This window comes from Gorilla gorilla, chromosome 1 (assembly GCF_029281585.2).
Source record: "Gorilla gorilla gorilla isolate KB3781 chromosome 1, NHGRI_mGorGor1-v2.1_pri, whole genome shotgun sequence".
Classification (NCBI taxonomy): domain Eukaryota; kingdom Metazoa; phylum Chordata; class Mammalia; order Primates; family Hominidae; genus Gorilla; species Gorilla gorilla.
This window is the reverse complement of record NC_073224.2, coordinates 195,892,672-195,918,026: the sequence shown is the minus strand read 5'-3', so window position 1 is coordinate 195,918,026 and position 25,355 is coordinate 195,892,672. Positions and strand designations below refer to the sequence as shown.

The window sequence follows — 25,355 nt, the reverse complement described above, 5'->3', positions numbered from 1 at the left end:
AGAAAGGTTAGTTTTTGACAGGCCTCGGGAGAAATCCATCTTCAGACAGCCTTAAAGAGTTGCCTCATTGCACTCCAGCCTGGGCGACAGAGCAAGGTTTAAAAAAAAAAAAAAGTTATCTTGGCCAGACGTGGTGGCTCACGCCTGTAATCCCAGCACTTTAGGAGGCCAAGGCAGGTGGATTACCTGAGCTCAGGCGATGGAGACCATCCTGGCCAACATGGTGAAACCCTGTCTCTACTAAAATTACAAAAATTAGCTGGGCGTGGTGGCGGGCGCCTGTAATCCCAGCTACTTGGGAGGCTGAGGCAGGAGAATCGCTGGAACCTGGGAGGCAGAGGTTGCAGTGAGCCGAGATTGCGCGACTGCACTCTAGCTTGGGTGACAGAGCAAGACTCCGTCTCAAAAAAAAAAAAAAAAGAATTGACTCATGAGAGGAAACCCCAGGAAGGATTCGGCTCTGCCTTTCTGAGCCTTTCTTGCCTTCCCAGGGAGTCAACTCTGTTCCCAAGGCTACTCTGGGCAACTCTGCCCCACCCACAGCCACCTGTCAAGGGCCCCTTCTCACCTACAAATGCAGGAAGTCTCTGGAAGGCTGGAGGAGAGATGAGGAGGCTGCTCTTTGCCTATGCAAATCAGGCCTTGGCATTTTTAGGCCCTTTGCCCTGGCTGCCTGGTCTCCTGCAGAGCTTCTCTTCAGGGCAGGGTGGGGACAAGATGTGACCCAGGCTGGCCTGTGGCTCAACTTGCCCTCCTAAAGAGGTTCCTGCTCATGGCTTTGGTCTTCTGGGGGCAAGTAGGGGAAGGGGGGGTGTGCTCCCTCAAAAGGAGATCACACCTTGTCCTCTCTCTCACCCCTGTGCCTCCCTCTCCAGGTGTAAACTCTATATTTGACTTCCTTAAAGCCACCTGTCTTCAGTCAAGGACTAATAATGACAATGATGATAGTAATAACAGCAGATGGCATTAGAAAGAGCCATGTCAGCTGGACACAGTGGCTCACGGCTGTAATCCCAGCACTTTGGGAGGCTGAGGCGGGCGGATCACCTGAGGTCAGGAGTTCAAGACCAGCCTGACCAATATGGTGAAATCCCGTCTCTACTAAAAATACAAAAATTAACCAGGTATGGTGGTATGCGCCTGTAGTCCCAGCTACTCGGGAGGCTGAGACAGGAGAATCGCTTGAATCTGGGAGGCAGAGATTGCAGTGAGCCGAGATCGCACCACTGTACTCCAGCCTGGGCGACAGAGCGAGACTTTGTCTAAAAAAAAAAAAGCCACATCACAGGTTGGAAATTATTAAGCCCGCTGGTCAGGTAAGTAAACTGAGGACACTGTGTCTCAGAACTTAGGCTGCAGAGGGCCCTCACCCAGGTTATCCTGGAATTCCTCCAATTCCTCCTATTACCGTCAGAGAGACAGACTCGGAGAGGTCAAATGCCTTCCTTGTAAGTTCTCGAGTGAGGACTTGAACTAGGTTTTCAGACCCTACATCTCTGACTCTGACATCTCTGACTGCAAATGCAGTCCCTGCCCTCAGGTAGTTCGTGGACTGGAGGGAAAAGACTGCTTCATGGCGGCTTCCAGGAGAATGAGCTGGGTATAAAGCTTTGCTGCTTCTCCTGCCTTTGACATTCCTGTTACGTGGTCCCATCCGTCTATTCAGAAAACACCAACTGATTGCCCATGGCGTCCAGTCTCTTCTACGTGTGGAAGATCCACAACACCAGGCCCCACACATGCCCCTGAGCACTTGTGGGCCACTGTTGACAAGCAGTATTGGGTCACAGAGGCAGTTTAGCACATGATAAAGAGCTCAGGCTCTGGGATCTGGTAGGCCTGGGCTGGATTTCTGGCTCAGCTACTCACGAGGTATGTGATTTCGAGTAAGTTACTTCACCTCTTTGAGCCTTAGTTTTCTCAGTCTAGAAGATGGGGCTAACAGTAGTTTCCTCGTAAGTTCTGAAGTTTCTGCCTAATTTTTATCCTTTCCACAAGCCCTCCACATGTTCCTCCCCTCCAATCTGTTAATCTTCCCAAAGCCCTAAATCCCTGATTCTCTCCAACAGTTTTCCACAGCCAACAGGATATGGCCTAAATTGCTTAGCAGGCGTTTAAGGCTGGCCACAGCTGGACTCATTTATTCCACAATATTGATTGCAGGTCTGCTCTGGACCAGACCTGTGCGAGGCACCAAGAACTCAAAGGTAACTGCACTCCTGCAGCTTACAGACTAAGGGGCAAGAGTTAAACCAATGACTAAAATTTAAAGAATTACAAACTGAGACCAGGAGTGGTGGCTCACGCCTGTAATCCTAGCACTTTGGGAGGCCAAGGCAGGCAAATCACCTGAGGTCAGGAGTTCGAGACCAGCCTGGCTAACATGGTGAAGGCCTGTCTCTACTAAAAACACAAAATTAGCTGGGCGTGGTGGTGGGCGCCTGTAATCCCAGCTACTTGGGAGGCTGAGGCAGGAGAATCACTTGAATCCAGGAGGCAGAGGTTGCAGTGAGCCGAGGTCACACCATTGCACCCCAGCCTGGGCAAAAAGAGTGAAACTCTTGTCTCAAAAAATAAAAAATAAAGAATTGCCTACTGAGATAAAGGGTGTAAAAGAGAAAGATTGGGTTATGAGACTCTACAATAGGGGGGCCTGGCCTTGTGTAAGACTAGGGGAGGGCTTCCCTGATGAAGTGATGTTTAAGGATCTAAAGGAGTTAATTAGGCAAAGTGGCAATAATGAGGAAGAGAAGAGGAAGAGAGAGTCAAGCAAATGGAACAATATGTGAAAAGGCTCTGAGGCTGGAGCTCAGACAGTCAGGGGGAAATGGTCAAAGATTAAAGTGGACAGAGAGGCCTGGCCAGGGCCTTTGGGGTCTGGATTTTGGTCTTCATCTTGAGGGCAAGGGTGGCTATTGAAAGCTTTTAAGCAGAAGATCAACTTCAAGGAGGAGCCATTGGTGGAATGTGCATCTTGAAACCATCCCCCTAGGTACAGTGTGGAGAAAGGACTGGAGGGAGGCTGAAGTTGAGGAGAGGAAGTCAATTAGAAATGGGCCAGGCCAGGCCGGGTGCGGTGGCTCACACCTGTAATCCCAGCACTTTGGGAGGCCGAGGTGGGTGGATCACCTGAGGTCAGGAGTCCGAGACCAGCCTGACTGACATGGAGAAACCCTGTCTCTACTAAAAATACGAAATTAGCTGGGCCTGGTGGCAGGCACCTGTAATCCCAGCTGCTCAGGAGGCTGAGTCATGAGAATTGCTTGAACTTGGGAGGCAGAGGTTGCAGTGAGTCGAGATTGTGCCATTGCACTATTGCCTGGGCAACAAGAGCAAAACTCCGTCAAAAAAAAAAAAAAAAGAAAAAGAAAAAGAAAAAAGAGAGAGAGAGAAAGAAAGGAAGGAAGGAAGGAAAGAAGGAAGGAAGTAAGGAGCCAGGCCAAAAATGAAGGGGCTCAGGTTAGGAAGGTGACAGTAGGGTGAGGAGAGGTGCACAGATTTCAGAGAAATATAAAAGGCAACATGGCGAGACTTGGTGATGAATCGGACTGGGTAGGGGGAGGGATAAGAAGGAGTCTCTGGTTTCTGCTGGTGCAGTGGGAGGAAACCGGTGCCCGACCCAGAGGACGAATGCTGGTGAGGCTGCAGGTTTGGTGCGGGGACAGGAGGGCTGGCTTGGACAAGCTGGTCTGAGCTGCTTGTGAGCCACCCAAAGGCAGATGTTGAGACATCAGCCACAGAACCCTGGCCCATCTTGACAGTCTCACTGCTGAGTATCAGACAGGACTGTCAGGTCAATCAGTTTTAACGGTCCATCTTGGCCAAGCCCTGGAGTCCTCACGGGGGATGGAAAGGTGACAGGCTCTTTTCCTAGCTTGAAGGACCTCACAGTTTAGTAGACAGAGGAAGAAGCACAATTTCCATTCACTGTGTTGGAGGAAGTGGAGGAGCTGTGGGAGCAGGAAACAGCCCTTAGTTCTACCTGGGAGCCCAGGTCAGCAACCTGCGGCCATCTGCCGCCACGGGAGACTACCCAGCATTCGCAGAGGGCTCCTGCTTCATGCCTTTGCCCCGGCACCCGTTCCATCTTTTTTGAGCACCCTTGTCTCCACTTCCACCTGTATGTATCCTACCCATCCTCAAAACCTATCCCAATGCTATTATCTTCATGAAGCCTTCCTAGGTCCTCCCCGTTGCTGTCAGCCTTCCTATTGTACCCCCACGCTTGCCACACGCAGCAATTGAGGCATGCTTCCTTGTGCCCAAGTCTGGCTCCCCACTAGATGGAGAGTTCTACCAGGGCAGAGGCGTGATTCTTCTGTGTCCCCAGAGCCGGGAACTGAGCGGGTACAGCCGCAGTCGCCGCATAGGCCAAGTAAAGGGGGCGTTTTCTCTGCGGTCCTTGGAAACACTTGGGCATGCTCAGTGTCGCCCATTAGTCCCCAGAACCAGTCCCCTCACCCACTACTCTCCAACCTTCTGATGCTCCCTCACTTTGGCAGTCTTTAACCTTTCAGCTTTTTCTCTCGTTCCCCACTCCTCGCCCTGCAGCCTTTATTTCCCAACGGCCGCACCCTCACGCTCCTTTCAGCGGAGAAATAGACCGCGCTTTGTGCGGAAGCTGTCAGCGAGCAGGCGTCCCGTCTCCTTTAAGAGTGATCCGCGAGGGGGTGTGGCTTGCCGAGAGCAGGCCTGAAAGGGGGTGCGGCTCCTTTAAGTATCCGCCGGCCCGAGGCGCGGAGGCCTCCGGCCGGCGGGCAGGGGCGCGGTCGGTCTGGGAGCAGCGGCACCGCCCGCAGCGTCCCGGTTCCTCGAAGCGGGGCGCGTCCGCTTTAATCGGGGAGAGAGATGTGGGGGCACGGGCGTTACATCAGCCGCCACGTGTGGGCCTAAGCTGGCGTGCGGGCGGCGGCCCCGCCCCCGGTCCCTGCGGTGGAAAAGTACCGGGACGCGGAGGTCCCCGCCCCACGGCCCCGCCCCCGGGCCGGCCCCGGCCCTCCGGGCAAGCCCCACTCTCCCGCCCAGCCCGGCCCCGCCGCCTGCTCGAGATCTGCAGTGGCTGCCGGGTGCGGAGCGCCGGCCGGTGGTGGGCTCTCCAGGGCTGCTAGGCCCCTGCCCTCGCCTGCGGCCGCCCGGCCCCACCCTAGGCGTGCCGGTAATGAGGGTTGGGGTGGGGAGGGCACGGATTCTTCCCAGGGTAGCAACCCCCAGAGAACTCCCCGCTCGCTCGCAGTCCCTTCCCAAAGCCGCGGCCAGAGCGCGGACAAAGACAGGCTGAGTGCGCCAGGACTCTCCCGCGCGGCTTCCCGGGTCCCGCGGGCGCACGGGCACTGGCACCGGCACCGGGAGGGCAGATAGGGAGGCAGGCCGGCTGGAGGGGCCAGATAGGCAGCCAGGCTGGCAGGCGCTGAGAGGCGATGGAGCGAGCGGGAGCCCGCACGCTGGGTGCAGGCACGGCCGACTATCGACCCCTGCAGGCCCCCAGAGCGCAGAACCACTGGCTCCTCGGACGGACAGTGCCACGCTCTGGCTCCGGCGCTACCCGCACAGCCTGCGCCCGCCGCCCCCGATCGAACCGGCGTCTGGCGCCCCCCCCCCCCCCCACCCCACGCAGGAGCTCCCCCCACTTCCCTCTCCCTCCCGCTTCAGCTCCTTGGTGACAGCGGTGACACCCAGACGCGCGCACCTACCCCGACCTTTGCGGCGAGACAGACATCCCGGTGCGTGCACCCACACTCTTACCCACAGATGCCCGCATACATGCGCGATCACACACACACACAGACACACACACACGCACACGCTGGTCCTGGGGCTCAGCCCCGCGGAGCCGCCGAACACTCAGACCGACGGCAGGACAGACGGAGGCGCGGGCCCCAGCGTCCCCTTCCCCCAGCCCCCTTACCATGCTGCAGCCCCCGGCCCAGGCGTGCTGGGTCCGCACCGCGGTGCGCCCAGGTGGCTTTCTTAAAGGGAAAGTTGCATCAGCCTCCCGAGGCTCTGTGCCGCGCCGAGTTCGCCCGCCCCGCCGCGCCGCTCGCAGCTCTTCCACAGCCTGTTGTGTTTTGGTTTCGGAGAGGCGGGGGCTAAGAGTTTGGTGAAAGTTTGAAGAGTGGAGAAGGCTTGGGAGATCTAGCCAAGTCCCTCCCCTACCCGAACGGCTCCCCTGGCCGTCCTCCCCTCTCCATCCCATCCCCTCCTCCCGTGCCGACTTCTCAGGCTCCTCCTCCCAGGGAATAAAATTACAAGTCTCTCCAGCTTTCAGATGATTGATCCCCACGAACCCCTGGGAGTGAGCGCCACAAAGGAGTCCCCTTCTCCGCCCCTGCCTAGCTGCCCTCCAGCTGGGGCCCTTGAGCAAGCAGATGTGGGCCCCTTCGGGCTAGGCTGGAATGAAGCCAGAAGGCCTGGAGCACTTTGGGAGGCTGAGGCTGGAGTTAGCCCTCCAGGCCCCTGGCCTTCTGCGCCTGCGTTTCCCCTAGAGAGAAGTCAGAGCAAATTCCATTCCCTTTGGAGCAGAGCTGCTGGAGACTGTGGGCATTGCTGGGTAAGGCCTAGGTCCTACTCCTTGGAACTGGAGGGCTCGGGGTAGTCCTTTCTCAAATTTCCCTCCTGGACCACCGGCTTGGTCAGCTCTACTTTTGAGGTGGTGTTACAGGGGCTGCAGACACCAACCTGGGATCCCTCCTCCTTCCATGGTGAGACAGACCTGGGTTACAATCTCAGCTAAAAAAGAGTCTTTGCCAAAAGGAGCATGGTGAGCCTCGGTTTCCTCCTCTGTGAAACAGAGAGAAGGGGCTAAGGAAATGCATGTGTGTGTATATAAAGCCCATTGCTCCAGGCTGCCTCTGGGGAGTGGTGGCTGGCATTTGGAATGAGCCTCCCACATTTGCATACCTTGTGAGAGCCACCACCTTTCATGGAGAGTGGCCAGTTAGTTCTGTCAGAGGAACTGGTTTTTGCCCCAACCTGAGTAGGGCATCTGTTCAGGGAAGGGGCCCAGCCCACAGAGGCAATTTCTACTTTGGACCCTGAGTCCTCACCATTTTCTGGCCAGGAAACAGTTTAATTTTTTTCCTTGGGACAGTCAGCCTCCAAGAAGCGAGTGCACACATGCCAAACTCACGTGAAACCAATTGTTGAGTGAGATTCCTGTTTATTAATTTATCAGAGGCACTGAACAAGATAACAGGCATCAAGCCCAGGCATTCCCTGAAATGCGAGCTCTCTCAGGCCACACGCGGTCCATTCCACAAACCTTCCTCAGAGCCAAAGTACAAAGACAGCTCTCTGTTGTCTCCTATTCACATTGGACTCCTGATCAGATCTGGGAAGACACCTTAGTCTTATCAGCGAGATTATTTTCACTTTTACTTTGTCCCCAAACCTAGTAGGTATAGCATGTTTGGGATTTTTCGTCTCCTACAAGCCAAGTGCAGGTGTTTCTTGTGTGAGTTGTGTGCACACACACCTGGATCTAGGCAACCTGTTGTGTCTGTGCCCCCAGACACCTGAGCCCCTGATTGTGTATTTGTGTAGGTACATCTGTGGAAGACTGATTGTGTGCACTGCAGCAGGTCTGTGTAGTTATGTGTGCGCTCAATTCCTGGGACTGGGCAGATGGGGTCCAAGCCCTCTATATCTCTCCTGCCAGGACATAACTTCCTCCATAAATTGTTTTTAGGATCTTCCTCCTTGCCTCCTCGCTGGGGCTCATCAAAAGGGATACCACCCCAGGGAAGGCAGATGGAGGATGTCGAAGAGGCCCCCAAGTAGAGGAAGGCAGACAAGGAAGAGTATGAAGGGGAAAAGGCCTCCCTCCTTCTCCCTTCCAGCAGTAGGCTGGGGTGGGGACAGGCCTAGAAGAGGGCACTGAGCGCTAAGAACACTCAGTGAAGATTCTGAGAGTTTTCATGGCTCAGGGAATCCATATGAAGGGAGGCAGGTGTAGGGTGCTGCAAGCCAGACTTCCAGGATGCCCTCAGGCCTAGGGGCTTGGGGCCTGGGCAGTTAGAAGAGAGGAGGATGGGTGCTCAGGGGCCAGCCCTCTGAGGCTCTGTCAGAAAGAGGAAGGCTTGGGGACTAACCTGGGGACAGGGACGTGGGGTGAAGAGAAAATTTTCCTTGGAGTGTTTAGGGAGATTGGGGATGTTGGCCAGAGGGCTTTATTAGACTAACACTGGCATAGCTCAAAGTCTATTTGTATACGTAGAAACAGTTTCATGGATATGTGTGTTTTACCCACCTTGACCCAGAAAGAGCTTCAGGAAACCACACAGTGAGCTGTGTCCTGAGGAGACACTTGTGAGAAAGATTCTGGTTTGAAAAGCCATCTTCCTGAGACAGGGACTAGAGAGGCTGTTTTTTTCCAATCAGAATGAGGCCCAAAGGAGGCAGGTTTGGGCCCAGCCCGGGTGGGAGCTGGGATAGCCTCCATCCCTGGCTGTGAGCCCCTGGCTCTGAGCAGCTGGCCTGCAGGGTGGGAAGGGCATGGCCAGCCTGGGCCACTGTGGGGCGGGCAGGGAGATCAGGACTGAGGACAGACTGGGACAGGGGAGGGGATAGGGGGACGGATGGGGTCAGACATTTTGACGGGCCTCCTTCTTCCTGGGGCAGGGCAGCAGTTGGGCTGGGGCCCACCCACCACCCACTGCAGGCTGAAATGTGGCTCAGGAGCCTCCAGTTACTGCAGCCAGTGGAGCTATTTCCTGGGAGGGCTGCATCCAGCGTCAGAGCCCCCAGGGCTGGCTGGTTTCCTCGAGTGGTGTCATCAGCCTGCAGGATCAAGGCCTCTGTTTCGAGATGCACATAGTCAGCTTAAGTGTGTGTCTAGTAGGAATATGAATAATGCCAGACTTGGGCCACTTCTGGTGGTCACTGCAGGAGCTGGCAGCACTGGGCACCTTGATGGAGGGGTGCTGGGGGCCTGCTGAGAAGGTGGGGGAGGGTGGACATTGCCTGTAGTTGAAGCCAGGCCTGGTCAGGGGTCTCCACCTCCTTAGAACCCCAGCCTCAGTAGCCAGGAAGCATTACTGGGAGGTGCCTGCCTGGGCTCTGCTCTCAGATTCTTCCTTTCTTGAACCTGGAGCCCAGTGGTCAGTGCCTGGCACCTCCACTGCCCTGTCCCAATGCAGAGGAGCAGGTTAGATTGGTTTCAGATCTGAGAGCTGTCTCTGGGGCTCCAGGTACCCCTTAGGCCATCCTGTTGTGGTTTCTCTACCCCTGTAACCCCGCCACCCCAGCCCTGCCACCCCAGCCTTGGGGCAGCATAAGCCAATCATGGGGTTCAGAACAGGGGTTCCGGGCTGGACCTCAGTGGCTCCAGGTAAAATCAGGCATATAGACAGGAAGTATTGACTTTGGCATTGTCCAAGGGGCAGCCCCAATCTCCAGAGCTTTCAACACCCAGACTCCTCAATCGCTTTGAGCTCCCAAAGTCCTGAATTCCCAATGTCAAGGGTGCCAGAGCACCCAACACTGTAGAGGACCCAAAACCCAGAGCCCCCAGTGCCAAATTCCAGGGGGCCTGGGGTACCCAACATCCAGACCATCCCATGTTCATAACATTCCATTTTCAGAGTGCCAGTGTTCCAGTTCACTGCACCTGGAGGGAGGGAGTGGGGTCCCTGCATAACCAGGGTCCCTACATAACCGAGGTCCCTTCAGTGACCTATTATCTGAGAAGTGGCCATGACTGAAGTTGGGGCTGGGGTGGTGGTGGCAGTTGTAGTTCTTCCTCGATGCTCCCATCCTGGGTCTGGAGAGGTCGAGCAGGCTTGCAGGTGGGATGGCGTTTCCTCTGGCCTCAGCCCAGCCTGGTCACAGGCCCTGTGGCACTGAATGTCCATTTATTCACTCACCAAATATTAGTGCTCATCTGCCATGTGCTGGGAATTGAGCTCCTCTCTGGGAGTACAACCGTGAGAGAGAAGGGGTTCCTGTTCTCCCAGATGGGGCAGGTGACATTGTGCCTGTGCTGGTATGTCCGTGTGGTTCAGCCGTCTGTGGCCCACGTGTAGCTGTGGGCATGGCTATGAGAATGAATGGCTGTGAGTGTGATGGTGTTGGCATGAGGCTGTGCCCGCAGCCCACATCAGCAAGTTAATGTGTGTGACTATTATGGTGGGTCTGGCTGTGTCCGTCTGTCTGGCCATCCTAATAATCTCTCTTTGCCTCACTGCTATTTCAAGGATTGGAAGTAAGGCCCCCCTTCCCCTCAGACCCGAGGTACTGAGGGTCAGGCCTCACTGTAGGGAGGAACGGGCTGGTTCCTGAGCTAGAGACTGACCCCAGAGCTGCCCTGCTGCAGGGCTAAAGATTTCTCCTACTGCTCCTTCACCTGCTGGACCCAGAGCCTCTTTGGATTGGGAAGACAGGAAGAGGGGTGGCTATAAGCCGAGCAGTCGACACCAAAAATAGCCATCTGCCCTGGGGAGGATCCTCTGGCACCACTCCCTCCTCCAGTCCAGCCCAACCCGGCCCACTGACCTGGAGCCTCGGTAGGGCTACTGTCTGACTCCACTTCCCCAACTCTTATCTGAGTAACCCTCTCAGACTCAAAGGAGGGACACAGCAATGATGTCACTACAAATTATGGCATCATAAAGAGCTCTGGCAGCATCACAAGGAGTGACCCCAGACTGCAGGCGGGGCTCCATCTGCTGGCAGCTCCCCAGCAGGGATGGCAGGGCTGGATAAGCCCTGCGCGGGGCCTTGCCTTATCTGTCCCCCACACATATGTGATAAGCCTCTTACCATGGGCTGGCCCAGGGAGCAGGTGGGGAGCAGGCCAGAAGAGGGGAAAGGCCAGCTGGGGCTGGCTGAACTCCAGGGAAGAAAGCCAGGGTCAGGGAGTCCTGGCAGAACCCCAGCAAGGGGAGATGCAGGGTCGCTGTTGGGGGCAGTGTGGAGCTGTGGTTAGGGCCATGGATTCTGAAGCCAGGCTGCCTGCATTTGTATTCCAGGTCTCCACTTAATGGCTATGTAAGCAGACCTCAGCTTCCTCAATATTCCTCACCAGGAATACTATTAATATTAGCAGTGACTATCAACCACGGTATTGTTGTGGGGATTAAAGGATTTAATGTGTGTGAAATCGGCACAGAAGAGGGCCTGGCTCACAGAGAGCCCTCATCCATCCTCCTTCCTAGATCTGATCTTCCCTGGGAGCTGCCCACCATACCCAACAGCACACTTGTGTGGCCGGGGCCTAGGTGGGGTTCCCAAAAGCTGCCCAGACCCACACACATCCCACACCTACCCTGTCTGTAATCACCCTGAAACTCCCCAGGAATCCTGGCCTTTTCAGCATATTTTCTTCCAGCAATCTCCCCAGACACATTGTGGCCCTGGTGCCCTCTGGTGACAAAAGCCATACATGGCAGTTACAGCTGCATCCCCAGCACACGTTGGGCCAGACAAGGTGCTGCCCCTTGTCTGATTATTTTGTGTCATCACATCAAGTTTTCAAAGTAGGAATTATCTGCGTTTTCTAGAATGAGAGCTCAGGCAGGTTAAGTAATTTGCTGCAGGTTATAGAACTAATAAGTGGTAGAACGTGAACTTGGATTCAGGTTGGCCTGTGTCCAAAACGTGAACTTGAATTCAGGTTGGCCTGTGTCCAAAAGCTATTATTTCACCCCATGCACAATATACTAGGGGGGATGTGCTGGCATGGCCACGGGGCCCAGTAGATGTTTTACATTATGAGCCATTCTCCTAGTTTGAGTATATCTATAGTTGAGTGTATGGCCATTGAGATTCTCCATCTGTGAATATAGAGCAGTGTGACCTGGTTTTGAGCACAATAAGGTTGGGTGTTGGCTTTTTTGTGGCTTTGTTGTGGCTGTATGATTGGATTGTGTGAGTGCAACCATGACTGGGCTTGTTGTGAGAGATTAGCCGTGGTGTGTGGGGCTGGCCTGACTCTGTGTGTGTGTGTGTGTGTGTGTGTGTGTGTGTGTGTGTGTGTGTCGGTATGACTGTGTTGTGGAGGGGTGTATAGCCAGTGGGATTGTGTGGGGAAAGGTGACGAAGGGCCCTGAGTTCCCAGCACCACTTGCCTTTTTGGTCCCAGGCCTGCATCTGCTCACCATGACTGCATGATGGATGGCTTCACATGCCAAACACGCTCCCAGGGGCCTACTCGGGTTCTCCTTCCCCCAACCCCCCTTTTATTTTTCGAGGAAGTAAAGCAAATAGTACCACAGATGGAGTTGGTCTTCCTTTTTTCCATGGGATATTTGTGAAAGCATTTTACATGCCTTTGAGTGATATCTAAAAAGAAGTGTCATTTTTAAAAAGTCAACGTGACTATTCTAATTAATTTGAACATCAGTTCTCAGGGTGTTGATTGCAGATCCCTGGGAATCTTTAAGACTCTTACAGGGAATACACAAGGCAAAAGCTATTTTCCTAACAATACTAAATTGTTATTTGCCACTTTCAATTTATCGATATTTGCACATGATGTAAGAGCAACGGTGGGTGAAACTGTTGGCACCTAAGCATGAATCAAGGCATGGCACCCAACTGTACCAGTAATCTCTGTATTCTTCTCCACCATGGTGCATGACTAGTAACAATAGGAGGGGAAAAAGGGCCAGTTTTGCCTTATTTATTTATTTATTTTTATTTCTGGGATGGAGTCTCACTTCATCACCCAGGCTTGAGTGCAGTGACACGATCTAAGCTCACTGCAACCTCCACTTCCCGGGTTCATGTGATTCTCCTGCCTCAGCCTCCCAAGTAGCTGAGATTACAGGGGCACACCACCACGCCTGGCTAATTTTTGTATTTTTAGTAGAGACAGGATTTCACTGTGTTGGCCAGGCTGATCTTGAACTCCTGACCTCAAGTGATCCACCCACCTGGAACTCCCAAAGTGCTGGGATTACAGGAGTGAGCTACCATGCCCAGCCTCAATTTTGCTTTAAAAGTCCTTGGTGAAGCAGTACAATTATTATTATTATTATTATTATTATTTTAAAGGCATCTGTTTTTTGTTTGTTTTATACTTTAAGTTCTAGGGTACATGTGCACAACGTACAGGTTTGTTACATAGGTATACATGTACCATGTTTGTTTGCTGCACCCATTAACTCGTCATTTACATTGAGTATTTCTTCTAATGCAATCCCTCCTCCAGTTTCCCACCCCACGACAGGCCCCGGTGTGTGATGTTCCCCTCCCTGTGTCCAAGTGTTCTCATTGTTCAGTTCCCACCTATGAGTGAGAACATGCAGTGTTTGGTTTTCTGTCCTTGTGAAGCAGTAAAATTATTGTTTTGTGGTTTTCATGTATCAGTAGTTATTTTATTTTTATTATGGATTGGTATTTCATCATACAGATAGATAATTTGCTTAAATATTTACACGTTGATGGACATTTAGGCTGTTTTCCGTTTCTTGGTATTATGAATAAAATCGGTATGCACATTCATGTGCAGATCTCTGTGTGGATGCATATTATCATCTCTCTTGAATTAATACTTTGGAGTGGGATTGTTGGAACTTATGACAGATACTTTTATAAGAAATTTCCAGTTTCCCAAAGTGGCTGTACTATTTTGCATTCTGATCAGCAATTTTGAGACTTCTAGTTGCTCTACATTCTCACCAACATTTGGCATTATCAACCTTTTAAACTTTAGCAATGGTAATAAGTGTACTGTGGCATCTTATTGTGGTTTTAATATGCAATGTCCTGATGATTAATGATTTGAGCATCTTTTCATGGACTTTTTGCCATTCATATATCTTCCCTAGTGAAGTATTCATTCAAATCTTTTGACTTTTTTTTTTAATTAAAATTCTTTTTGAGACAGGGTCTCACTCTGTCCTTCAGGATGGAGTGCAGTGGCATGAGGCTCACTGCAGCCTTGACCTCTTGGGTTCAAGCCATCCTCCCACTTTAGCCTCCTGAGTAGTTGGGACTACAGGCCTACACCACCCTGCCTGGCTAATTTGTTTATTTTTTATAGAGACAAGGTCTCACTATGTTATCCAGGCAGGTCTTGAACTCCTGGGCTCAAGCGATCCTCCCACCTCTGAAAGTGCTGGGATTGTAGGCATGAATCACCACGACTGGCCTTTTTGACCATTTTAAAAATGAGTTTGCATTATTGTCACTGAGTTGTAAGAGCACAAATATTTTCACAGTCTGTTTCTTATCTTTTCATTTTCTTAACAGTGCCTTTCAAAGAATAGAAGTTTTTCATTTTGATAAAAATCAATTATTTTTTCTTTTATAGTTTGTACATTTTGAGTCCTATCTAAGAAAATATTTACCCAACTCAGGGCCCTCAAAGATTCCCCCTATGTTTTTGTCTAGAAGTTTTATAACTGTAGCTATTACTTTAGTTCTATGATCCATTTTGCTTTATTAAATTGTGCAAAGGAAGGAGTTGAGCTTTGTTTGTCTTTGTGTCTGTTTTGATTATGGATTTCCAATTGTTCCAGCACTATTTGTTGAAAATACTGTCCTTTTTCTATTGAATTAACTTGTGATCTTTGTCAACAGTCAATGGATCATGAAGATGGAGGTGGTGGCTCATGCCTGTTAATCCCCACGCTATGAGAGGCTGAGGCGGGAGGATCACTTGGGGCCAGTAGTTTGAGACCAGCCTGGGCAACATGGCAAGACTCCATCTCTACAAAAAAATGCAAAAAGAAATCAGTGGACCATATATGTACACATCTATTTTGGATTCATGCCTGTAAGATACTGAGCATCGACCAGGCGCGGTGGCTCACAACTGTAATCCCAGCACTTTGTTTGGGAGGCTGAGATGGGTGGATCACCTGAGCTCGGGAGTTCGAGACCAGCCTGACCAACATGGAGAAACCCCATCTCTACTAAAAATACAAAATTAGCTGGGCATGGTGGTGCATGCCTGTAATCCCAGCTACTCGGGAGGCTGAGGCAGGAGAATCACTTGAACCTGGGAGGCAGAAATTGCAGTGAGCTGAGATTGAGCCATTGCACTCCAACCTGGACAACAAGAGTGAAACTCCATCTCAAAATAAATAAAAGATACTGAGCATCTTTTGATCTATATGTCTTTATGCCAATACTACACTGTACTGATTATTTTATATTGTCTAAAAGAAGCAGTAACATTATTAACTTTATTGTCTTAACCCTTGAATATATGTCTTTGAAATATTTTGTGTGACAAAATGGGAAGTATGCTTATCTCAAGGAAAAGCACTTACGCAATTGAATTGTGAACTGAATGCACCAAACACCAGTTTTACTTAAAAGAACAAATGACAAACTATAGTTATCAGACTTGGGTCTTTGGCATACTTTTTCTCAAAAGTGAATCAAGTGAGCCTATCAATTCAAGGAAAAAAAAATTAGTGTTTGTTGCCAGTGAAAAAATTAGCGTTTTCAAGTGAAAATTAGGATTTGAAAAACTTATATCTACTTACAGTGAGTTTGAAAGCTTTCAATTCTAATGAGACCAGTGATAGCATTAATGAGTGTGCTCTTTAAAAAATATTGTATAATGAAATGTGTCAACATTTGGGAGATCTGCATAACTCAGTGAACCAATATTTTCCAAATGACCAATACATGATGTTACAAAATCATGCATGAGTAAAAGATCTATTCAAAGTGCAAGGCAGACCAGTGGAGTGTAACATTAACAGAGTATGAAACGTCCACGTAGTAACTAACTTTTAAGAAACTACCACCTCGAGTTTTGGTATGGAAGAAAGAAGAATTTACTGAAAAGGCTATTAAAATACTTCTCTCTTTCCCAACTACATACTTTATGAAGCTCAGTTTTCATCACATATTTTAACCAAAGCAACCCATTGCAACAGATTGAATGCAGAAGCAGCTGAGAATCTAGCTGTCTTCTACAAGCCAGACAGTAAAGAGATTTGCAAAAGTGTAAAACGATGCCACTGTTCTCACTAACGTTTTTGTTTTAGAAAATATACAGCTATCTGGCTGGGCGTAGCGTCTCACGCCTGTAATCCCAGCACTTTGGGAGGTAGAGACGGGTGGATCACCTGAGATCAGGAGTTCTAGACGACCAGCCTGGCCAACATGGTGAAACCCCGTCTCTACTAAAAATGCAAAAATTGTCCAGGCATGGTGGCGGGCACCTGTCATCCCAGCTACTCAGGAGGCTGAGACAGGAGAATCACTTGAACCCAGGAGGCGGAAGATGCAGTGAGCCGAGATCGTGCCATTGCACTCCAGCCTGGGTGACAAGAGCAAAACTGGGTCTCAAAAAAAAGAAAATGTACAGCTGTCTTTCATTGGTATAAGTATATTTTCAGTTAAAATATAACAAAAATATTGTTATTTTGAATTAATATATGTTTTAACTTTCAGTTTTAATTTTGAATACATTGAAGATCATGAGATAAAACCACTTAAAAACTCTTTAGGTTCTTAATTTTTTAATTAAGAACCCAATTTTTTAAATTAAGAACCTCAATTTTTTTGAGACTCTGTCTCAAAAAAAAAAAAAAAACCTGAAATTTTTTGCCCTAAACCTTTGTTCATATTAATGTACTATTAAAGAATAAGTTTATTTTACGGCTACATTATAGTGCATATGAGCTACTGATTTTTAGCATGTTCCCAGCGTGGTTGGCAGCATCTCTCTCCCTCGTGGAAGGTGTGTGTTGTCACCTTCTGCCCACACGGCCCCTGGTTTTCTCCCTCGATGAGAGAGAAAAACGGATCCCTTCGTAGTTACTGCCTCCAGGACATGTGACACCAGATGGCCCGCCATGGGTTTGAAGCAATTTCTGGTGATCTTGCTTAATTCTCTCTCTTCTATTTCCAAGCACACTATTTATTTATTTATTTATTTATTTAGAGATGGTCTCGCTCTATCACCCAGGCTGGAGTGCAGTGGTGTGATCACAGCTCACTGCTGCCTCGACCACCCAGACTCAAGTGATCCTCCCACCTCAGCCTCCTGAGTAGCATGTGCCACCATGACTGGCAGGTGCTAAAAACGAACTGTTTTTTGTTTTATTTTGGAGAGACAGGGGTCTCACTGTGTTGCCCAGGCTGGTCTCGAACTCCTAGACTCAAGTGATCCACCCACCTTGGCCTCCCAAAGTACTGGGATTATAGGTGTGAGCCACTGTGCCTGGCCTCTAAGCACATTTGTAAAAATGCTATTATTTTTGCACACTTTCTGTGTTAAGAACTTTACATTCATTTTCTCATTTAATCCTCACAATGACCCTGTGAGCTAGATACTGTTATTATTCCCATTTTATAGATAAGAAAACCCAACCTCAGAGAGATTAGGGGAAACCTGTGGGAATGTAACCGATTTTAAATCCTCTTTAATGTATAGATACAAATTAAAGGTGAGCTTAAATCCCTTTAAATTTATACATTTAAAAATTTGTTCATCTAAAGTTTAGTACTTTAACAATTGTTCTTAGTAACAAATTACCACTAAAGGGTTAGTAACAAATTACCACACCAGCACAGATCCCCCACCCTTAAAACTGAGCCCCAGCTGAGCCCTCACATTGGGCCCTTACCCTTGAGTCCCCTGAAGCCCCATGCTGTGTTCAGGGCATGTGTGCCCCAAACGTGAACCCTTACACTGGTGTCTTGCCTGATTTTTTTCCAGAACCTTAATACTGAGTCTTCATACCCATTTTCCTCACTGGAACCTCCCTGAGCCCTTACTTGAGGCAACATGTGTGAGCTCTTCACCTGTTTACATGTCTGACCTGCTGGTCAGCCCTGACACCAGAACCCCACGCTTGAGTCACTTAACTAGCAGCAGAGTCAGACTCTGAGACCATCCCTTTAGAGGAAGCAGCAGAGAAAATGGGAGCTGGAGGGGAAGGGAGTGGTGGAGATGGGGGTGTGAGCTGGGAGAAGCAGGCGTGGGGGAGAACTCTGGGCTGTCAGCCCCTAGCTATGGTCGGGAATGTTCCCAGGCAGCACTGACCTTTCACCCCCACCCGCCTCGGTGCGATGATTGGCTGTCTCTGCCATCCCCGCTTCCGGGACCAGAAGCCACCTCTGGAGCAACTGGGGCATCCCCATGGCAACCATGCCAGGCCAGCTTGGGAGAGGTGTGGGGCTCCTTCACAGCCTTTTATTGCCCCAAAACAGGTTGACTCTCTCGTCCTGGTAACCCTCAGGGCCCTGCAGATCACAGTGTCCAGAGAGGAGGTGCCGTTGCTCCTAGCAGGTCTCTTGATTCAGGAAAAAGCGTTTCTCTGGTCTCAGCCAGATCCTTCCTGGGCTGATCTGTTGGGAAACCCAAGCTCTCTGTCCTTGGGCCCCTAGCCCCTACCAACACCCTCCTAGCGCATTCTAGCAGGAGAGCGAGAGGGAGTGGAGGCAGTCTGAACTCTTCCCTCTGCCCACCTGGGTGTGGGCTTGGTGAGATACTGAGGGTGGGGCGTCCACCTGAGTCCGTGGAGGGAGGAGAGACTACGGTGTGGTGGGGGCGAGGCCACTCAGGGCTTTGTGACCTAGACAGAGGCTTTATGTGGGTGATTAGCTGTCACGTTGGGTCTAAGCTCCTTACCCTCAGAACCTAGCTTTCCTGCCTGCCCCCAGGGCTAATCCAGAGGTGGGGGAGGGGCTAAAGACACTGGGCTCTGCCAGGGGCCTTGGTAGGTGCCAGTGACCCATTCTGTGTAACCAGCTGTGGCCTGTTCTCTGTGTATTTCTGCTTTTGTGGGTTTCTCTGGCTCTTCCTGCCTTTGAATATGTTCACCTGGGTTTCCTTCTATCCCTCTCTCCATGTATGCCTTCTGTGCTGTGAACAGCTCTGTGACCCTGACTCTGGGAAGCTGTGGTTGTTGGCAGAAGGCAGGGACACCACTGGGTAATGGGTCACACAAGTCTCAATGACCAGACTGTGGTTGACAGAAAGTCTTGGGGACACAGATTTGTAGCTGGCGTGGGGTTTTCGATAACACAGGGTCCAGGTGGCAATGCATTGGGGGTGACTCAGGGTTTGAGGGACATGGGGTTATTTGTAGTTGACACACAGATTAGGTGAGCCTGAACTGTGGCAAATGCGGAGTCATCTGGGTGACTCAGTGACAGCAATTCGAAAAGAACTGGAAGGCAGCAGAACAGTAGCAAGTGGCTCTCCACCCACCCTGGAATGTGTGGCTGTGTCTGGAGGCATTTTTAGTTGTAACACCTGAAGACAGGGGTGCCAACAGCATCTAGGGGGGCAGAGGTCAGGGATGCTGTTCACTATCCCGCAATGCACTGGAAACTCCCCAACAACAAAGAACCATCTGGCCTAATGAACTGTGGACTCTGAAGCCAACTACCTAGGGTGAAATCTCAGCTCTTGCACTCTGCAGCCATGGGCAAATTTCCTCATCTCTAACATGGGGTACCTGGGTAATACCCATCTAAGGTTGTTGGGAATATTGAGCCGATACTTGTAAAGTGCTCAAAATGCCAGTGCTGTTTATTGGTTCAGAGCTGGAGAAAACAAGAGTAGACCCAGATGGAGGGACACATCCAGGTTTTCCTTTCTCATTTCGTCTTCTACTTCAGACAGGCTTTTTCCATTGCCAAAGGCCACGTCAGTCTGATGTCATGTCAGTTTAATGGTATCAGAGGAAAAGAGAGCAGTGTTTCCCTGTTTCGGTGGAGCACTGCACTTATAAATCCCGAAGAATGGCTCTGCTTGGCTGAGCTTGGCCATGATCACCTGTAGTTTCTCGAGGTGCCATGATTGAGATCGGAGCCACCTGCCTGGAGGAAGGACAGGCTGTTTTCCACAGGGGCGGGATGTTCTTACCAGAAGGACAGAAGGCAGTTGAGTGACCAGGATGACAGATGCTGCCATGCAAGGGTTGTGGGTGCACCTGGGTTGGCACCGTGTCTGATCCAGGAGGATTACAGGTGACCTCGTGCTGCGGGACTGCCCTGGGAGCTAATCTACCAATCTCTCAGAAACGTTCAACTTTCTTGACACTTCCTCCTCCGCCTGAAACCCTCTTCCCTAGCACTTTGGACAGCACACTCTGCCGATTCTCCTCTTCCTCCTCTGGCAGCACCTTCTGTCTCCTTTGCTGACTTCTCTTCTGCCAAGCCTGGAAATGTTGGAGTTTTCAAAACTCAGTTCCAGACTCTGTTCTCCTTTTTCTTTGAACCTTCTTAGGTGGCTCATGATGACATCATGTTGGGGGCGTGACATCACCATGATGGGACTATTTACACCCTGGAATTTGGAAACATTGCAAATCAATGTCTTATTTTTCTTGAAGACGCAATAGTTAAACAGTTGCCAGCACCCACTGCCCAACACCATTGTCACAAAAACTTTGTTTTATCCAGGCCTGGTCTTACCCACAACACTATTTCACTCAAATGCTTTCTCAACATACTTTCACACACAACCCAGTGTTATCCCCAAATTATTTCACCCCAGTTTAGCCCTGAGCCCATTTTCATCCAGAATGTGTCCCTCCCACAGTCATTTGCATCCAATGTTCTCTAGACACCACCATCAGCAACACAGAATCACACATAACTAAGCTGCACATAACTCAATGTTGTCACTAGGTAATGTGTCAGATCTGTGCCCTCCAGACCCTCCTAACACAATCATTGTCACCCAGTCTTGGTGTATGTAGACGTTTTCTTAATATTTCTTAATATTCTATTTAGGATGAGCTTATCATGGAACATAAGAAAAATAAAACAGATGTCAGCCTGTGTATGAAGAATTCATCCACAAGATTTGGTAAAGGATAATAATAATAATAATAATAATAGCTAACATACATTCATTGGGTACTTACTAGTACCAGGCCAGTTCTAAGCACTTTTTTTTTTTTTTTTTTGAGACAGAGTCTCATTCTGTCCCCCAGGCTGGAGTGTTGTGGGGGCAATCACGGCTCACTGCAGCCTTGACCTCCTGGACTCAAGTGATTCTCCTGCCTCAGCCTTGCAAGTAGCTGGGACTACAGGTGCATGCCACTACGCCTGGCTAATTTTTTAAAATTTTATTTGTAGAGATGGGGTCTGCTGGAGTTGCCTGGGCTAGTCGTGAACTCCTGGGCTCAAGCAGTCCTCTTCCTTGGCTTCCCAAAGTACTGCGATTACAGGCATGGTCTGCCACACCCAACCTAAGCACTACACACACACACACACACACACACACACACACACTCATCTAATCTTCACAACAATCCTATGAAGTAGATACTATATGTTCTTCATTTTAACAGCTCAGGAAATGGATGTGCAGAGGTTAAGTAACTGGTTCAAGTCCATGTGGCTAGTAAATAGCAAATCTAGAATCTGATCTGAGGCAGTCTGGCTTAAAAATATGCATTCTTAGCTGGGTACAGTGGCTCACGCCTGTAATCCCAGCACATTGGGAGGCCGAGAGGCAGCTGCATCACTTGAGGTCAGGAGTTCAAGACCAGCCTGGGCAATATGGTGAAACCTGGTCTCTACTAAAAATACAAAAATTAGCTAGGTGTGATGGTGTACACCTGTAATCCCAGCTACTCAGGAGGCTGAGGCAGGAGAATCGCTTGAACCAGGGAGGCGGAGGCTGCAGTGAGCCGAGCGAGATCGTGCCACTGCACTCCAGCCTAGACAACAGAGCAAGACTCAGTCTCAAAAAAAAAAAAAAAAAAGCATTCTCTGTACTAGGCTACAGACATGTCCTTGAAAGTATTTATGCTTACTTTTGTTGTTGTTGCCTCCTGTGATTAGAAAATATTATGTTTAGATATGCTTGTTTTTATTTTAAAATGTACAAGAAGAAGTAATGTTGTATTAGTCAGTAAGCCTTGGTCATAGAAATGTTTTCTTTGCAAAGGGTTGCCCATTTTTGTTTTCCTAAGATGGAGCAATTGTACTCATAGCATTGAGCCACCCATTCCTCTGAGTGGGCTAATGAGAGGTTGGTCGTGAATTTTGATCTGATGACTTTGAGGAGAGAGAACCGTAAGCACTGGTCCTGGGGTAAAGGGTGGTGTGGTAGGGAGGGAGGAGGAGGACAGATGGTGGGAACCAGAAGAACCAGGTCCAGACAGGCTCCAGCCTGGTCATGAGATGGGGCTGCCATGGTTGATAAATGCTTGAGGTTTGGTTGATGATCTGAGGCCCAGTTCAACTCTTGGCTTCCCCTGGAGCATTGCTGGGGACCCAGCACAGTGACATCAACATCACTAGTAGCCCATCTGCCATCAGTCACATCCATCTTGAGGGAAAGAATGCTTAGATCGTGAGAGCATCCTGCCCTGGGACCAAGGATTTGAGAATAAGGGCACGAGTCGGGGTGCTACTTCCTCCCTTGTTTATATCACCTATTTCCTTCTTAGGTGCCTGGTACAAGGAATAATTAGATAGAAACACATGGGTAGCTTAGATAGGGAAGAGGAAGAATCCCTTAGGAGTCTACAGACGCCATACTGCAACACATTGGCATTAGAAGTAGGATTGTAGTGTCCTCTAGTGGACACTTTGTGAATTTACATAGTATTATTTACTGGATGTGGCCGATAAAGGTGGGCTGAATCCAAAAAAGGGAAGATTGGCATCCAGAGTGTTTGGAGAGTGGGCCCATAAGAGAACATTGTGTGTGTGTGTGTGTGTGTGTGTGTGTGTGTGTGTGCACGTGCGCGCACGTATGTGTTGGGGGCTGTGTAGCTTCTCCTAACTTCACCATGCAGAAGTCAAGGAAACGGTTACAGAGGCAAAATGTGGGAGTAGCTAATGGCAATGGCCCAGAGAGATGAAAAAATGTGAGAAAACCAAAGCTTGGAGGTAGGAACTTTCCGATTCTTTTGGAGTAGACTAAGGTGACTTAAGTAGGAAAAGAACGCATAGCCAGTAACTCTCCCAACAGAACTGGATTCGTGCCTGGGGTGATTCAGGATGTCCAGTTAAACTGGGAAATACTGATTCCACTGATCCCCTTCATTCACTCAGAGCAGACCGAAGACCGTGAGACTTCCTACCCACAGTGAGCTAAAAGGACGCTTTTGTCAGAGTGGGGAAATAAAAGGGCTTTATGGGAAGGAAGATAAGAACAGATGAGTCAGAGGTTTCTGCTTAATGGTGAGTATTTTTGTCTTAAAATGTGTGTTTTTCTTCTTTGGAGAAGGTACTGCACTCTTTTTGTGTTTTGAGCTGGAGACTTTCTTTGATATGACTGGATTTTAAGCTAGTTGGTTACAAATGAATATTTGGGGCTTTAGAAAATATTCTTTATGTTTGGATGGGTTCTCCTAAGTACATAAATAAATTGTTTTATTATTAACCTAAGTTTCTCTTGGTGAAATTTTCTGTGTGTTTGACTGGCCACAGTGTAATTTGCTTAATTTTTGAACAAGTAAGATTTATCTACAAATTAGAGGTGTTGCAAAGTTGATTTATTCTGATAATGATTAGTTTTCTTTGTTTTTATGTGTGTACACAGTGCATTGGGTTTAATAAGCTTTTTATTGGAGTAAATCATTCGTGCAGAAAAATGCATTAATCATAAGCATATAGCTTAATGCGTCACCACAACTTGAACACATTTGTGTAAACATAACTGTCTTAGTCTGCTGGGGCTGCTATAGCAAAATGCCACAGACTCGGTGGCTTAAACAACAGACATTTATTTCTCACAATTCTGGAGGCTGGGAAGTCCAAGATCAAGGTGCTGGCGGGGTTGGGTTCTGGTGAGGGCTCTCTTCCTGGCTTGTAGATGACTGCCTTCTCACTGTGTCTTCACAGTGTAGAGAGAGCATGAGCAAGCTCTCTGGTCTCTTCTTATAAGGGCACTAATCCCATCATGAGGACCCTACCCTCATCACCGCATCTAAACCTAATTTCTTCCCAACGACCCCATCTCCTAATCCCATCACATTTGGGATTAGGGACTCAGTGCATGAATTTGGGGGGCACACAACATTTAGTTCATAATAATAACCATCCAGTAAAGATGCCTCTCTTGTGCTACCTCCCAATCCCAGCCCTCTGCCCTCCCCAAGGTGACCACTAGCTTAACTTCTAACCACATAGAGTTTTGCCTGTTTTTGAATTTCATATAGTTAGAATTATACAGTATATATTCTTTTCTTTTTGAGAGAAGGTCTCACTCTGTCACCCAGGCTGGAGTGCAGTAGCACAATCTCAGTTCACTGCAACCTCTGCTTCCCAGGGTCAAGCGATCCTCTGAGCTCAGCCTCCTGAATAGCTGGGACTACAGGCATGTGCCACCATGCCTGGCTAATTTTTGTATTGTTTGTAGGGATGGGGTTTCACCATGTGGTCCAGGCTGGTCTTTAACTCCTGGACTCAGAAAATCCACCCACCTTGGCCTCCCAAAGGGTTGGAATTACCGGCGTGAGCCACCACACCCGGCCTATGTATTGTTTTCAATCTATAAGGTTTATCTGTGCTGTTATGTATAGTAGCATGTTCATTTCCATTGTGGTATACTATTCCATTGCATGAATATATAATAATTTATCCATTTTAGCTTTTCAGTTTCAAATAATGTGTATCTTTGGGAGTAGACTAAGGTGACTTAAGTAGGAAAAGAATGCATAGCCAGTAACTCTCCGAACAGAATTGGATTCATGCCTGGGATGATTCAGGATGTCCGGTTAAGCTGAGAAATACTGTACATCTTGGAGTACAGTTACTGTCTCCTGGCATATGCGTATCTTCACCTTTAGTAGATAGCATCACATGGTTTTATAAAGCGGTTTTACCAATTTATGCTGCCACCAGCAATGTGTGAGTTCAGCAATGATAAAAGTTATTTACACCACAGAAATTGGCAACTTTTACAAATCAGAGTTTCTTTCTTAACCAGTTGTAAAATAATTACCAGCACACCACTGCCAATGACGTAGGAGGCAGGACTTGGACTCCGGACCAGATTGAGACTAGCTGAAAGGGCAAGAGGCAAAAGCACCTCTCCAAAAGACATGCCGACCAGTGCCATGTCAGTTTACTATTGCCATGGCAACAACTGGATACCACCCCTTTCTATGGCAATGACCCAACAACCGGGAAGTTACCACCCTTGTTCTAGAAATTTTTGCATAATCCACCCCTAATTTGCATGTAATTAAAAGTGGGCATAAATATGACTGCCAAGCTGCCCTGAGCTTCTACTCTCTACACACTGCCTATGGGGTAGCCCTGCTGTGCAGGAGCAGTCACAGATCCCTAACACTACACTGCCTCCTCAATAAAGCTGTTTTCTTGGCCGGCCACAGTGGCTCATGCCTATAATCCCACCACTTTGGGAAGCCAAGGTGGGCAGATCACTTGAGGTCAGGAGTTTGAGACCAGCCTGGCTAACATGGTGAAACTCTGTCTCTACTAAAAATACAAAAATTAGCCAGGCGTGG

At 49.2% G+C, this 25,355-nt stretch overlaps 1 protein-coding gene and 1 long non-coding RNA gene across 7 annotated transcripts in view; one reads left to right on the top strand and one right to left on the bottom strand.

The window, feature by feature from the left end:
- SLC6A9 (solute carrier family 6 member 9) overlaps window positions 1-6,223 on the bottom strand; it is a 35,128-nt gene extending 28,905 nt beyond the window's left edge. The window contains exon 1 of one of the 4 annotated variants that reach the window (XM_004025640.5): window positions 5,906-6,223. The gene's annotated coding sequence lies outside the window, so the exon portion shown is untranslated. Of the gene's footprint in view, window positions 1-568; window positions 653-5,690; window positions 5,827-5,905 lie in introns of those variants that run through there. The other 3 variants (XM_019017029.4, XM_055346953.2, XM_055346970.2) reach the window with 3 other exon arrangements.
- LOC109028894 (uncharacterized) overlaps window positions 4,734-25,355 on the top strand; it is a 45,390-nt gene continuing 24,768 nt past the window's right edge. For 2 of the 3 annotated variants that reach the window (XR_010131318.1, XR_010131317.1), the window contains exons 1-4: window positions 4,734-5,155; window positions 14,521-18,626; window positions 20,653-20,728; window positions 22,933-23,061. This is a non-coding gene — a long non-coding RNA (uncharacterized lncRNA). The remainder of the gene's footprint in view (window positions 5,156-14,520; window positions 18,627-20,652; window positions 20,729-22,932; window positions 23,062-25,355) is intronic. The other variant, XR_010131319.1, reaches the window with a different exon arrangement.